General features: G+C 43.8%; 1 long non-coding RNA gene across 1 annotated transcript; it reads left to right on the top strand.

Annotated features, from left to right (window-relative positions):
- Window positions 1-1,070: 1,070 nt before the first annotated feature.
- Window positions 1,071-3,642, top strand: LOC147642561 (uncharacterized). The gene is made up of 3 exons (XR_015273233.1): window positions 1,071-1,432; window positions 1,500-2,286; window positions 2,619-3,642. It is a non-coding gene; the product is annotated as an uncharacterized LOC147642561 (long non-coding RNA).
- The last annotated feature ends 13,115 nt before the right edge of the window (window positions 3,643-16,757 follow it).

Below are 16,757 nucleotides of genomic sequence, written 5' to 3'. Positions count from 1 at the left end.
ATGGGCGTTCGTTTTTCAGCCCGCTGCAACTTGGCAACTTTCAGCACCCCTCCCAAATTTCACCCCCTCTCATCCAGAGCCACTGCACAATGGTAAAACTAGTTAACATACAAGGGATCTTATTTTTTGGAGTCTCTCTTAAAGTAGGAAGCGAAAATATAAATTAAATGGAAATATTAATGTTTAGTATTCAAAATTATATTCTTGAAATATTTTCCTTTCTTTCCTTTATCATTTATTTTATACAAATTTGATGATGGTTATAGTATAGCTATATCTTCATAATCAATGCTTCAAGTTCTTCAATTTCAATTTGCATAAATTTTGAGTTTGAATATTGAACGAATTGTGCAATCTTGTCAACTATTCCACAACTTTAAGTGTTCGATTTTAGTTCAAATAGTTTTGGCTTCGGGCAGTTCTTACCCAAAAATAATAATAAAATAAATACTAGGCAAGACAAAATATAGAAATTTTCCATATTGAATGTAGTTTTCATACCCTTGCAGAATATTATAATGTTACTCAGAAGCTTGAAAAGCAGCGAAGGAATTATTTCCGACCCTATAAACTATATATATATTATTGATCAGCATGAAAAGACGAATCGATCTAGCTATCTGTGGAAGAAAACAAATTTTTTGAAATTTTTTCAATTTTATAAGTGGTTACATCATTAAATTTAACAAAAAATGGGCAAAAAAATTGATTTTTTTAAAACTTTAAATTGAGTATGCAGATTTATTAACCTAATAAAAACTAGCATAGGAGCGGTTTCTGATTTGAAATTAATGCATTTTTGGTGTTGTTATGAGATTTCTAAACATTGGTAAGTCTATAAATTGTGATATGGAATCAGAAAATGCGACTAATTTAAGCTTAGTTATGATCGATTTTCGATTCTATAATTAAATTGCAAACTATGGGATATACTTTGGTTTCCCAAATGTAAATTCCCTTTCTTGTGAATAAATAAATGCACAACTCTGAAAGCAATAACATTGAGTACAAAAAATAATCGTTGGAAAGTCTAATTTGTTATAAAAACCCATAAAATGAAACCAAGTAGCCATATAATTTTAAGTACCTTGTTTCCTAGTGTAATCTCTGAGCTGACTCAGCAACTCTCGATGGCCTTGCAACTGCAACAACAACGACAGCAACCTCTGCTGCTGCTGCTGCTGCTGCTGCCATCTACAACTGTGTGCCCCCGGCGGCCTTTCAATGGGCAATTTAACCAGGCCCCCGACAAACAGAGATATCCAATTGTTGATGCCAGTCCTTTGTCCTCGGTCCCCACATCGCCTCCCTCCTTTCCTCCGCCGCCGAGTATCAACTACTATCCTGATGGGCTTCTCTCAATATTTTCCTGCTTAATAAATACGCTCCTCTAACGATAACAGACGGAGGGGGAAAGGCGAGCGGGGTAAAGGCAAGTGCCTGAAGAAAGCACAAACATGTAATAAAATGCTTCAATAATTTAATTTAATTTTTTATAGCCGCTTAAAATGGGCGCCGAGCATGCGGATGAAGACGTCGATGAAAGGGAATTTCGAATGCGTTGCAATTCAGCCGGAAAAGGGATTAACATTAACCCTGAACTCGGAGGCAAGTGCAGTGTAGCAGCTGGAAAGGATGCAACAGCCAAGGATTCAGAGATTCCCTTTGAGCAATGGATAAAGCTCTTAGCTCAAGTCAGAAGAAATCAAAGGTTAAGCCAGTGAAGGAGCCCGAGATCTGGGGTTGGGATATTGGGTTCTTGAGGATGTCTTCAAAATATTTAATTTTATTTAGAAAGAGTCAAGCATTAAAGCTACTAACAAATAGTCCCTGCACTTCCTGTAAACAACTGCAACTCAGTCCCATGTTGATCATACTCAGTCGGAGACGGAACTGTCCCAGAACTGGAGTCCTGAGTACCTCTTGTCCCAGCAGCTGAAATGCCAACAGCGTACCAATCTAATGACGCTCGACTTTCGGCAACTGGCCGATTGGAGGACCAGGAACAGGGAAAAAAACTTTGTCCAACATCAAGCCGGAACACAGAGCAATAGGGAGCTTCGACAGCGGCAGCAACAAAGTAAACATATGTCAATTTTCCACTCGAATTGCGATGCAAAGCTGAAGTGAAAAACGTAGCTGGGGAAAAAACGGAAAATAAAAATAGAAAGCATACACACAGACACACAAAGGGAGCTGGAAACGGAGACCAGAACTGGGACCGAGACCGGGACTGGGACCATGCCGGACCACCGCCAGAAACCAAGAACCCAAGAACCCAAGAATGTAAACGTTGACAATTTTCGCATTTCTATATTATATATAATATATATGTTTCAAGCTAGTGGTCATACATACATACCTACACCTAGTTCTATATAGAGTGGTACATGTATGAATGAACGGCAGTACTTTCATTTTGGCTGCCAACAAACAAAATGAAAAAGTCGATTTTATTGCTAAGAATTTCGGTTGATTTTGCCAGCACCAATTTTTTGGTGTATTTTATATATATATATAAATTTTATTTTCTTTTTCATCGTCGTCGTCTCTCATCTTTTGCAATTTTCCTTTGCTTTATTTGTGTGTTTTATTTGATTTTTTCTATAATTCTGCAGCGCCAATCGAAGGAGCAAGAACGCTTTTAAGAAGTTTGTCCGTGAGCCGAACACGAACGTTACGTTGTTGATAAATATTGGTTGTCCGCCTCCTTCTGCCACTGCCACTGGACAACTAAAAAACTCAACTCCTCTCGCCTCAACTCGCCTCAAAGGACAAACATCAGAGAGTGAGGACCTCAAGCTGGGTTTCGGGTCGTATGCAGAGACGTCAGAAGGATGTCAAAATGGCAAATTGCTGGGAAACATGTAATTTTCATGGTTAGTTACATTTTTATTGTGACATTAAGTGGTCGGAACCAGGCCACTGTGCCCCCCATGTTCGTGTTTGTTCGGAGGGGGGAGGAGCCTATGAATTGATTGAAATGCCATTTCAGAGACCAGATGAAAGGTCATTCGGGTAATATCTCACAATGTGTGTGTCCCCCTGGCGGGGGGCTTTTAAGCTGAAATGGATTTTTGGCCAAAACTGGCAGGGAGTGAAGCGAAATAGCTGTGCAAATGCGTTAACCGAGGGAGCTCTGCAGATTGGCTTGAAAACTTCTACGCCTGACTGGGTCACTTAACGCCCAGCTCCCCACACTCTCCTTTTTTTTGGCATTTTCCCGAAACATATAGACCGAATTTCGACGACTTTCCCACGCCTGCAGCCTGCAACTTCAATCCATTCACCAGGGCCGCAACTCAACCTCGAAGCGGCGGAAACGGAGCCGCAGTTTGAGTTTGTTTTGCCATTTGGCGTAGTCATGGCTCCGCCCCGGCATCCGTATCCGCTCCCGTATCCGAACGGAGTCACGTCATGTGTTGTTTGTCTGTCTCCTCCGACTCTCTGGATTAGATCAACATTTGTGCTAAGCCAGGAGTTCTGGTGGGAGGAGTATCCGGTGCGGAGCGGGCCGTGACCTCGAAGGCAGCAGGCAACACGCGGCGGCAACGTCAAACAATAAATCGCAACTCGTTGTGCTTGCCAGCATAATAAGTGCCTACTTTTACGTAATCCAAAAGCGCTTGGCTTTAGCCTACTAACCCCCAGTTAACCAGCTCCCCTGCAGGGGCTAACGGAGATAGCGTTTACCGAAAAGGGGGTTTACATATAGTCATCAAAACGTTGTAATTATGGTTACCACTCTAGAGGTTGTAGATTGCCTTGAACAGTAGAAACCTTTGAGAGTAAGTAATATAATTCTTAATAAATTAAATTGAAATGTATGATATTCACACTCAGTCAAGTAAACAAAGATATTAAGCCAAGAATAGGTTTACCTCTTTTTTTATGCAGGAATACTAAGCAAATCAATTTTCAAAAATTGCAATTCAAATGGATTCAGCTCTCCGGAGGGGAGTTGAGATTTTCAAATTCAATGGAATGTCCCCCCAATGTTAGACTGCCACTGTTCCTGCCACCACCCCCTGCCTTGTCGTCATTTTGCACTGATGAAGGCCACAGGCGTAGACACTAGAAAACAGACAGCATCAGGTTGGGATTACCTCTCCACTGGAGGAGGAGGAGGAGCGCAGAAGGGTGGAGCCCTGGGCTGGCTCTTTTGCATTTTATTGTCATTGCTCCTCTCTCTCGCATTGCCGTTTCTGTGGGATGTTTGTTGCCCCATTGTTGTTTATGTGCGGGTATCAAAACGCTATTAGGCCTTGACTACGACGGCACGCATACCTCGATATCAAGTTGAGCTTATGCACACTTATCTGCGCCGCGGTGGCTGCCACTTGAGTGGGGAATGCCCGAATGGGAATTACTCTTTCCGCCGGATGGAGGTCGTTATATATGTACATATGTATGTACTTCCCCCTTTATTTGTAGAAGCCAACAGGAGCAACGAGAGCCTCGTTTACCTTCAGTATGTAAAAATGCTGGCATTCTTCCTGTGCATTCTCTTTATTTTCTTTTGCCAACCAACTGAAAACTCGCAAAAGGGGAAAGAGTTGAGATCGAGTTTAAAACTTATGGGTGGAAATAAAACTTGAAACCATCAAGAGTTTCTGCTAGTTTATATCCTTAAGAGATTGCCCCTTAATTTTGTATTTCCTGAGAACTTAGAGTAGGAGTTAAAGTAAACCTATTTAAAATTTCATCGATGGAAATGGTTATGGAAATCCTCTCTCATCTGCATACCCTGTATTCCATAGATCTTTCTTCAATTCCGCTTATCCGATTCCCTTTGCCATACCCCTTGGCCAACTTGAAGACGGACTCATTAAGAGAAGACAAATTTGGGATCTTTGCATATTTGCTCAAGTGCAGGAACTAATCCCTTGATACCCTGCGGCTCGCAGAGCATTCAAAGTGTTTTATTCCGCCCACCGCCCACCACCAGCCACGCCTTCTTTTCCCTAACCAAATATATACTTACAGAGAGAGAAATTAATACTTTAATTAAGTTATTGTTACTTATATTATATATTTTATACTGGAATATATATCTCTTAATTTGTCATGTATACTAGCTCATTTAATAGCTCAAATTTGTATAGAAAATCCTAGTAAATATACAATTTTCTTTACTTGCTAATTTCCTAGCTATTCTCCCAGTGTATCTATATGTTTTTGTGTTTATCTATCTTCGTTGTAGTTGGAAATAAACGGCAAGTTTTGTCTCTGGCGCTTGTTAACGCCCCCGTTTCGGTGGCTTTGAAAAGCTTTTGGCATCACCGACATGGCCATGGCCGTAGCCATAGCCATAGCTGTTGCCGTTGCCGTTGTTATTGGCCAGAAATTAAAGACTTTTGTCGCCGCCGTCTACGGGAATGGGTAAGAGGGCAGGAATAGGGAGGAGAGTAGTCAAAGTGAGAGTGGGGAAACCCCAAAAACGAACCGAAGGGAACTCAGGGAACTCGGGGAACTCTCACGTACCATGGGCAACAAATGGGCTCTGCAAATAAGCAAACAAGACGGAGGCGTTGGCCCTGAGCTGGGTAGGATTCGGGGCACAATATGGGCTAGAGGGTAGAGGTGGGAGGGCCTAAGCCTGGACAGCCTGCAAATTATTTTAAACAAACTTCATTCTTGAGTTTATACAACTCGTTGCGAACGAGGTGCCGATGGGGGATGGGATGGAGTGTAAGTCTCAGTCTTGCCTTGTTTTTCAATCATTATTCAGGCGCAAGGCTTTGCAGGCTTTCCTTGGAAAAACATTGTATACGACTTGCCAGGGTGTGTGTGTGTTGTATGGGTGTGTGCCGGAGTGTGTGTAAAAAGGGATGGTGCAGGCAGAGGGTATCGTGTTTTGCACGCTTTTAATTAAAATTGGGGCTACGATTTTTCACTTGTGCTCGGCTTAGAGCCGTGATTTATGAAACTTGCTTGCATGTTATAGTTTTATACAAAAGTAAATGCTAAGTAAATGCCACAAAAGGCCCACGATCCCGGGACCCTGCATCTTCCACAACTCTGCAACACCCGCACTGCCGCTTCTTCTGCAGCTTTAATTGAAAACTAGTTCAAAGGTCAGTTGAATGTGGAAGAGTTTGCCAAGTAGCAGAAGCAGAAGCCTGCCCGAGGCAAATACCAGGCCATAAATGCCTGAAATATGAAGACACCGGGCAAATACGCAGGCACGCAGGAAGGCAGGCACATCCTCCTGGCTTGGCCTTATCGGCGCCGGCTGGCTCCCATCTGGCCAGTCCTCCATCATGCGATTAACAAAGTGCCAGGCACTAAGTGCGCACCAGCACCAGCAGCACCGCCACGGAACTAAGCACAATTAATAGCCCGGGGAGTCATAACAATGCATGCCGGAAGAAGGAGCATGTGGCTCCACCCACTCCACTTTGATTGTCGAACGAACGAACGAACACATCATTTTGGGGCTGAATTTATTTGTATGCGAGGACATATATAAGTATAATGAGATTATGTCGTGAAGGAGATTTTGTTTCATTAGCAAGGCGGCAGTTAATGACAGTTGCCACGCCCACCGCAAACGCACTGGCATTGCCATTTTGCTTTGTGGCCACACGGCGTATGAGTGATGCCAGCAGGACGAAAAAGACTCTCCTCAGCAGGATGTTCATTCTCAGTGAATTTCCTGCCTGTCATGTTCGGTTATTTTGACTTAATTTCGATTGCCCAGCAGAGTCACCTTGCTCTTGTCATTGCCTCCTGAAATTGGTTGGTCCTTACTCTACCCATTTCCCATTTCCCATTTAACAATAACAGTTAGCCAATTACAAAGCCACCAGCCCGAGTCCGCAAAGCTACTGGCTTTTAAAGGCGATACCCCCTTTCGGTTCAATTAGAGCTCGTTAGGGCTTCGAAGCCATAAAAGCCAGTACAATTGACTCTGGGCTACAGGGGCTTGGGATTGCATTTAGGCACATGACCATAAAAATTAAACGCTGCCGTTGCAGCTAATGAAGTCTCGCCCTGCCGTCGCCATTCCTCCTTGCTCCTTGCTCCTTCCTCCTTCAGTTCGATGCCATCCGATCCTATCCCGGCTGGTCATCAACGTCGAGAACGTGACAGGGTTTGGGCAATTGGCAATCCACTGTCATTTGAAGTGTGCATGTGTCGGCGGCGATTATCCCACCATTATGTTGGCTGCCTTATGGGCTCCGGCTTTGGCTCCTTCGACTCACACTAAAGAAAAATCGTTAACATAAAGACGCTTTTCCAAGAACTCATTTTGAGAAAATTTATGTCGAATTTATACAGAAATTTATACAGAGTTTAGACAGAATTTATACAGAATTTAATACGACTTCTGAGACGGGAATTTATTTGTGTAAGAGACAAGATTTAATTTTCATTTAATTAGTCTGTTGTTTGATCTTATTGTCTTTGCACTTATTGTGGCAAACCAGGCTTGTTTATGTGTTTGTATTAAATATTTAATAAGAAGCATTTATAGATTGTTTATCTTAGTTAAAACAAACAACTGTAACCCGCTTATATATTTATGATTATATTAACCAAGATGACTAAGATCATTCTAGAAAAACTATTTATTCTCCTCTTGATAGAGTTTTTTCCTCAGTGCCCTAAAAGGGCCACATGCTGTGCCATTTAACCGGAGCTTTTTGGGCGGCATCTTGCGTGGCCGGGCATCTATTTTACATTTCCACATCATTTGTTCTGGGCATGAATTGAATGTATTATAAAGCCCCCGCAGCCCGCTGTCCGACCCACCGTTTTGGCCACATGTGTAAGCGATGTAGCGCATAATGATAACGTGTGTCCCAATCCCAGTCCCAATCCCAATACCCAACCTGAACCTAAAGCCCCGGCTAAGCCCAGAGCAGAGCATAGAGGAGTCCCTGCTAACCGACTTTTTATTGGCATATGATTATGGCAGCCCATTCTTTATGCCCGGAGCCCGGATGCGGAGTGCAGGCCAGGCCAGGCCAGCTAGATGCACATAAAAGATACCCGCTTGGCATTAAATAAATTGAAATATTTACAAGCGAGCGTAAATGTTTTCACAATGTTATATAATATGTCATTTGAATACTCAGCGGCGGCAACAAAAGGAGCTATGAAAATACATAAAGCCCATGGCCCATCCATCTGCACGTGAAAGCATCAATTTGCCCAACAATAACTCCCGGCTCAGAGGCTCTCAGAGGCTGGCGGTAGGTTATATGGCTCTGTGGCTCTGCGGCTCTCCATTTCTCCGGCTCTCACAGCCTCTGGATAGCGATTTCTCCTTGTTATCGCCGCACTTAATCAAAGCCAGCAATGGAACTTGACCCGTTTTTGGGTCTGAGTTGAGAGTCCTCGGCGCTAACTGTCCGATTGCATGAGGAATGGTTTTGGGTGGAGGCTCATATCCGTCCTGGAGCTGTCTCAATATCTGGCCTAGTTAATGTCAGCGTCTTGTCGCCCCTCCACCTCCACCACCTGGTCGGGTCCAACCCTGCCTCCGGGTGGCAATTTATGGCTTCTCACAGGGCTTAACTTGACAGTTTACCTGGCTTGACAGTCTGCCCTGTCCTGGGTGCGTGTCCCTGCGTATCCCTTCACTATTTGCGGTGCCTGGCTCATGGCTCATGCAAAATTCCAAGGCACACACACGCACACAGAACTTGCGATCCTTTGTCATGGCTGTTCTGTCTCTCTTCCTTGTTAGCCTCCCCCCCTAACATCCATCTTTGCTTGAGTGTGTGTGCCCTGGTACTTAGGGCAACTTTCGGCGGCCTACAGCCAGAGAGCCAACTTTGAACTTCGACGTTGTCTTTGCCGCTGCTGCTGTTTACATTGTTTCAAAAGCTAAATGTCATTATAGCAAGAACCCTTTCCCGGAGTATCCATGGCCTCCCCACTCCCTTTGATGCAAAGCGGAGCGAGCTGTTTGCGCTTCTGCATGTATGTAGCTGTGTGTTGAGTACACACATCTATGCTATCCGCTATTCGCTATCTCCTATATGCTATATGCTATCTGCTATCTGCACTGCCATCTCCGTTCGCCAGTGTGTAACAGTGCGTATGCGTGATGCGCATAAAATGCCAAGCGAAAATAAAAGCTTATCCCCTCCCTTACACTCACACATATATGTAGGAACGTGAAGCGGGACATGTATACAATTCATTTGTGTACCCAAGCCACTGCTCCTCCCCCCTCTTGATGTTTGCCGCCTGATTTCTGTTTGTCCTTCAGAGCGATGGCCCGTCGCCCAGTGTCCCTGCCAAACCCAACCCCTGTTTCGGCGCTCATCGCTACCCCTTTTCTGCATCCGCAGGGGCGCGCATCCTCAACGTCCACTGTGCTCCATGGAGGCGTTGTCACTTTATCTTAATGTGTTGCCACCTACGACTTGGCAGCAGTCGCTGTCTCTCATACACTGTGGAAATAAACCCAGTGCTTTTGGACATATATTTTGCAAAAGAAGCCATCATTCTTCAGAAATTTGGTGTCTAAGAAATCCCTGTATGAAACATTTTCCAGAAAGTAATCTGTAAAGCCAGCCAAGGATTTTTTGTGAACTGATACTTTAATAAACGTAGAGTCGGACTCCCTTTAGGAAAAGTTAAAGAGAGAGTTTTTCAGAGACCTTAAAAACTTTGATTTTCAAAATTAACTTGCACGGACTTTCACACCCTCGAAGGGTAAAATATTTTTGGGATTTAAGTACATAGAATTTCACTTTTAAATTGGAAAAACTAACCAAGTAATGAAGTTTTTGTAGTTATGTATACATAAAATTAATATTGCTTACATGTTCTTTTAACATTAAAAAGTTTTTTTATACCTTTCCAACGGTATTTTAAATTTAATCAGAAGCTCGAAAAGAAATAAAGGAGTCTTTTCCGATCCTATAATTCATATATTGATCAGCATCAACAGCAGAATCGATTGAGCTATCTCAGGCAAGAATTAGAATTTTTTAATTGTTTTCGAAATCTTCAAAATTTTAAAAGGGGTCATCGTTAAAATTGTCAAAAATGGAAAAAATTGCATGTTTTAAAACTATAAATTGAGTATGCAGATTTATTAGCTAATAAAAACTAGAAAAGGAACGGTTTCTGAATTGAAATGAATGCATTTTTGGATTAGTTATGAGATTTTTAAATATTTGATTTGTATGAAAAAAATGTCATAAAAATTTAGATAAATATTGACTCAAAAAATGGTATTATGATTTTAGTCTGAAGCTTATTTTGCATTGAAGGAATCATTTCCGACCATATAAACCATATATATTATTGATCAGCATGAAAAACTGAATTGATCAAGCCATGTTTGGACAAAAACTAATTTTTTGAAAATTTTTCGAAATTTGCAAATTTTATAAGGGGTTACATCATTAAAATTGTCCAAAATTGGAAAAAAAATGAATTTCTTAAAATGGTAAATTGAGTATGCAGATTTATAAAACCTTTAAAAACTAACATTACAACGCTTTCCGAATTAAAATTAATGCTTTTTTGGCGTAGTTATGAGATTTTTTAAATGTGATTTGTCGAAAATTTCTCATATAAGAATATTTATTTAAAGAATGTGAGTAAGCTTGATCAATCAATTTCCGATCCAATCCTGCCAATGCAATCCCTTTTCATGACTCTGAGCACTTAATAGGATTTTATGAATACGAAAATAAGAGGTAGCAATAATCAAATTGCACCTAAATATTTTAGAACACTTACTTTTATCAATCATATATATTTTTATATTTTATTTATATAAGATTTTTATTTTTATAAGATTTGTTCAGTTCTTCATCTTTCGCGCAGTGTAAATGCCTCTGTGCGAGTGTGTCAGCTGAATGTGTCCCTGCGGTAGCATAATATCATCATTTATTGATCCGATTTATGTGACAGGCAGAACTATCCTCGCCTTTACTTTATCAGCACCGCTGATGGCGGAGTTTAAGGCTATATATACACACAAATAAATGTTTATATATATAGTAAAGCAGAAGGGGACGGAGAGTGAGTTTAAAATAGGAAATTAGCTGTTGGCTTTAAAGAGTCGCCGCCTGTGAGCCTGACTGACGATTAATCATCGGAGCTGTCCTCATCCTCATCTATGAACCGACATCACTCCGTATCGAGCCGCCCGTTGAGGCCAATCACATGCATAATTTATATGTTAATAAATATATATTTTGCTGTTGCTTTTGTGGTTTTTGCCAGCGAATAAATTACAAATGTGCGCCAGCGTCAGAGGCAGAGTGAGAGTCAGGAACCGAATCAATCCCGCTCCCCTGCGAACCTTTCTGAGCTGCTGAATGAACTTTAATTTACTGACTTTGGGCAATCAGCTGCCAGTCGCCGGCTCAACTGAGCGGACTGCAAAAGCAAATCTGCCAAAGGCAGAGCAACACGAACATGGCTGCCACCGATGCGGATGCCAATGGAAATGCGGATGCGGACAGCCCAGTCGATGGCTATGTACGTGGCTCTACGTGAACCGGACACGCTCATAAATCAATGCTGAAATCAAATAGTAGTTCCAGTCGAGAACGGAAGCCGTGGAAATGGTCAGCCAAGGGCTCCAGGTCTAACCTCCTGCCACTTTCATGGAGAGAGAGTGAGCTGCCCCAAACCCGATTACAATTTCGAGTGCGAGGCAGCGTCAGAATCGGAGCTCTCATCCCCTCAGGGGCCTTTGACATGGGGCCCCTAAGTAATGGCAGCTGGGCAAAAGCGTGAGAATTAAAATTAAGTTTGCAGCCCAAAAAAAAAAAAAAATAAGAAATAAAACCTATCCATAACCAGGGATCTCGCTGAAAAATCCAACCTCACTCGGGGGCAAAGCAAAAAAAAAGGCGCAGAGAGATTCCAATTCAATTGCCAAAGTGAGCTGGGCGAGATATGGGATATCAATTTAAGTGCCCTAAAGTTCGCAATCGAATCCATTAATTGCTCGGTTCGTTTTTGGGGAAAATGATGATGAAGTAATTGGCAAATTAATGTAATTATCGAGAAAGTTTCGGAAGGACCTGCTTTGCATTCGGCAGCAGTTTAACACACTACTTGTGTGTGTGTGCTTGTGTTTTTCGGGGTTTTCCCATGTCTGCATCGAACCTTTGGACCCTTGTCAAATGAGAAATGCTCTCTGGTAACCTGACACCTCCTCGATTTTGCCCCAAGAAAATCTCCGCTCTTGACTTTCAAGTCACAGCTCAGCCCAAGACTTTATGCTCCATTTGCAGCGACATCTTCTGAGCTGTGAAATTTATGACTCGCAGACAGGACTAGGACAGCAGGACGAGGGCAGATATTGAAGTCAGGCAGGCCGCAAACTGGCAATTAAGTAATCAGGTTGTTGGCTTACCAATTTTGCATGAAATTCCCTTATCAGCTCATTTTTCTACTCGTCTGCTTGTGGGATTTTCGGGTTCGTCTCGGTCTTGGACCTACACTGGATTCCCCTTTTCCTCTTGCTTTTTTTTTTTTTGCCTCGTGGGGACTGAAATTCTTCAAGTTGGCTGACTGACTGGCTGGCGATGTCGTCAATTTCTATTTTCACTGGGGGTTAAGTGCCTCGGGCAAAAGTTTTTAAGGGCCTATTCAATTTCTACGCTTGATTAAATAATGTGCCACGTTGTTCTGGGCTCTGAGGCAGACGCTTTTAGCATTTCCATGCACACACACCCCAGCTCAGATTATGTTTATTTTGGGTGTCCTTGCCAGGGGTGCGAATGAATGAGGGAAGAGGGAGTGGGAGTGGGAGTGTAAATGCGCCTGGGAGTGGGTGTGTTCGATGAGCCATGAGGCGAAAACTTCAAAAAACAAGAAGAGGCGAGTGGAAGAAGAAAGACAGCGGCATACGGAGCTGATGAAGATCCAAGCCAAGTCCTTGGCCCGCCACGTAAATGCCGCAATTTCCCCGCTTTCCATTGCCCCGCCCCGTCCACTTCAGCCACATCAACATCCATCTATAGGTGCTCGTTGTATATTCCGCATACTCGCATATTCCATATACGATATGCCAAGCAGCATTTACATATTTTTCCTACCAAACCAACGTATTTCAATGGCGGCGCACACTTGTGCATTGAAGTGTGTGTTAGCCACAGTTCGAATGTGTGTGTGTGTGTGTGAGCCACTGTTCATTATTTTAATTTTCTATCGCACAGATAATTGAAAGTGCCGGCAACATGTGGCCAAATTCCTTTCGCAACATGTTGCCCAAACTCTTGGCTTAGAGCACTCTCGCTCGCCGGGCTCTCTCTTAACAGGCACTGGGCTCTCTTCTCCCACTCTCTTTGGGCCCAGTCACTGGGTTAACACGGAACTCTGTCACCGAGTCACCGAGTCAGTGGGTCACCTCGTGCTGCCCGAAGTCGGGCTAAATGGCTAAGAAGAAGATGATGTCTGTGCTGTGCAGCAAGGCTTAGGCTTTGGCTTTGGCTTTGGGTTTGGGTTTGCCTCATTGAAACTTTGTAGGCATAGAAAATATGGCGAGTTAATTAGCTCGAGCCACGTAAATTGCTTACAAATTGCCAAGTTGATACACGAGAACAAAAGGCATAAAGCGGTTCAGCGCAATCGTCAGTCGCTTCGCTGGCTGCCTGACGACTGCTCCTGTTGCCTTGACTGCCTCCTGGCCTTCCCATTAAATGCGTCGTCTGCATAATTGGCTAATGCCAAAGCAAACACAGACACACATGGCATGTGAAAACAGTACACAGAAAGAAAAGGGTTTTGGTCCGAATTTAATTACGTTTGAACCCAATAAGGGTAATCGCAATCCAACCGCAGCTTAACCACGGCAAAGGTGCGAAGAGTCGCGGTCACCAATCATTGGCAGCCGTACAAACCGTTTGGAAAAATTGTAATTTCGTTGGAAAATTTGATTTAATTACTGGCTGTAAATGTAATCGATACAGGAGGGCTAATTTTTTCTATAATTAGCAATAGAAATTCCAATGGGAATTTAAGCAAATATTTGTCTATCAGTACAAATGAAATAAATATTTGTATAACTATAAAATTAGAATAGAAAATTTTGACAGAATGCGAATAAATTAATTTTAAGTAGTATTTATCATAATAGCAAGCTAAAGTAAACAGATGCATATTTGAAATTGAAATTATTAAAGATTGAAAGGACTGCAAATGTTGCTTCTTTTCTTGTTTCTCTTTTGAAACCTAATAAATACTTTATACAATTTCTCCAAGTACCCAGACTACGATGAGTAATTAATGTTACATTTGTATAAACTCTCTGCTTTTTTGCCTCTGTCTGGTGTTGATAATCAAAAGTCACGTACGCTAGACTTGATTTTCGTCCGGTGCATAGTTGGCATGCGAGAGACTCGTGTTTGTCTATGGCTAATTTTTGTTACAGTTCACAGTTGACAGGCTCCAGTTGTGGGCTAAAACGCTGGCTATGGCTTTGGCCGAGCGAAAACAGTAACAATAACAAGAGTCGGGAGGAGCAACAACAGCAACAGCAACAGGAGCTGGAGCAGCAGCAGGAGCAGGAGCAGCGAGTAAAGGGGATGCCCAAACAAAGCGCATGTAAATCACGCATACGCAACGTTTAACCTGCACCGAATGGCAACAATAACAATGGGCGTGGCCAGGTGAAAGGTGAAACAGGGAAAAGGGGAAAAGGGAGGATAGTCTGAGCTGAAGTAGAGCATTTGACGCATAATTCCCAAGCACATCCGTGGCGAGTGAACAAACGGGCCAGGTGACGAGATGAGTTGCCTCGAGATGAGTTAAGTCAAGTGGCCTCTGAAGAACAAAGGACAGGCCTGGAAAGCGACAGCAAACAATGGAGCAGGAAAAGGGTTCAAGGGACAAAGTGAAGCGAAATGGGGTAGAATCACAGGAGTGGCTTTCCTTTTTGGCCAAAACACAAGATCGATCAGTGAGGTGAAAGCCAACAGCGTTCACTGAGGCATGTTAGGAGATTGTCAGGACAAGCGTTTTCCTTATCACAATTATAAACTTTGGTTAGTAAAACATATTTAACCAAAGTGAATTTAATCTCAAGCAGGTTAGGAATGGCTTTTCGAAATCAGAAGGCTTCCCAGACATAATTTCATTGTACGCTCAGCGGGGATTACTTGGAGGAAAGCCTGCGATCTTGGGCAAATCCATCCCTGAGCCCGTTGCTCCTTTTGACTGTGAGTGTTTGGGGGGCGGATTGCACTTTCGCCCGCCTTGGCCCATACAAATTTCATACATTTCTTTTGAGATTGCTCCTGTCGCCCCCATTAACCGCCAAGTGCGCGCAATTACAAGGAGGTCCTGGCAGGCTATAAGGGTCCTTGCTGCCGCATTGCGATGTGCGATGGCTGAGGGGAGGTTTTTTGGGGTGGAATGTTACCCCCCCGAAAGCGCGCCGCTTTACAGCTGATTTGCATTTTCGGCTGCGCTGTAGGAGACTTGGAAATGGGGGGGGGGGGGAGAGAGACAAAGGAGCTGAGCAGCCAAGCGACAGGATGAACAGGAGCTCGAGCAGCTTTTCCTCTTCACGTGCGAACAGTGGGGCACTTGTGGCATCCGCCTGGGATTCGGCAGGACCAAGGACCAGCAGGAGGACCTCCCGCCGGAGGCTGTCACATTTCCTTTATGCCTCAGCCGTCTGTTGAGTGTTTCGCTTAATGCAGGTAAACGAGTTTTTTATGTTGCCTTCGGTGGGGGTGGGTGTGGGCGTGGACGTGGCTCGTCCATCCGTCCGCCCGCTTAATGAGACATTTTTCCAGGCCAGCAAGTGCAGTTTATTGTATTGCCATTGGCGGATGAAGTGGAGAGACAAGAACGAGGACGTGGACCTTCAATTGTCCAGTGCCGGGCAATAAATCAGGCTGTGGCGGTATTAAAATTAACCAGCTAGCAGGCCAATAAACATTATCTGCAGTCGGAAGCCAGTATATGCTGGCGGGGATGCTGCAAGGTTGCCATGGCTGCTGGCCAAGACGCCAATGACAGGCAAGTGATGGATTGAGCACACGTTTTGTCCTTTTCGAAGAGCGGGTAAGCTGTGGAGCATCCAAAAGACTGATGTTGATGCTGATGCTGAGCCTGGCAGGACCAGGACCTGGACCTGAAGCTGGAGCTGGAGATGAAGCTGATGCTGATGCTGAGCCGATGCTGATGGCGATACTGATGGTCATGTGTGGACGGCTGTCTTACACACCTTCACCTTCGCCTTGTGTTGTTTTTGCCATAGCCTTTTGATGCAGCAACCATAACTCATCGTCCCGAAAAACACTCGAGTCCCGGGGCCAGAGCGATAAAAACTATCATTTGCCAAAAGGTGAAGCCAGATAGACCGGGACCGGGACAAGCTGGGATGCGGATGAGGGCATGTCAGCAGTGAGCCGTAAGAGATGAGGGAATGAGGCCAAAGACGGGATAGAAACAAGGAAGAGACTAAGGACTGAGGACTGAGGCCTCTGCCAAATGCCATTTCACACGTTTTTATCGCGTTGCGACCTGAGACCATTTGTTTGCTGTTCGGAGGCGCCTGATGGCTAGATGACTAGATGACTTGCTAACTGCGAGGACCTCAAGGACCCCGTTTCGACTCCTCCCAGCCCGCTGCACGATGACGCCATCGATGCCCCCATCCTGCCCCATCCCGCTCCACTCGTCACTCGTCCTCGTCCTCGTCCTCGTCTGTCAACTCTATTTGAATACGCTCCTCCTCGGCGGAGAGGCCCTTTGCATATGTTTTTGCCCATTTGTTTATTGTTTACCCCGCGGGTTGAGGCGGGTCGATGGCG

This window comes from Drosophila serrata, unplaced genomic scaffold, assembly GCF_035046125.1.
Source record: "Drosophila serrata isolate PLE 108 unplaced genomic scaffold, ASM3504612v1 contig_382, whole genome shotgun sequence".
Lineage (NCBI taxonomy): Eukaryota > Metazoa > Arthropoda > Insecta > Diptera > Drosophilidae > Drosophila > Drosophila serrata.
This window is presented reverse-complemented; position numbering and strand designations above follow the sequence as displayed.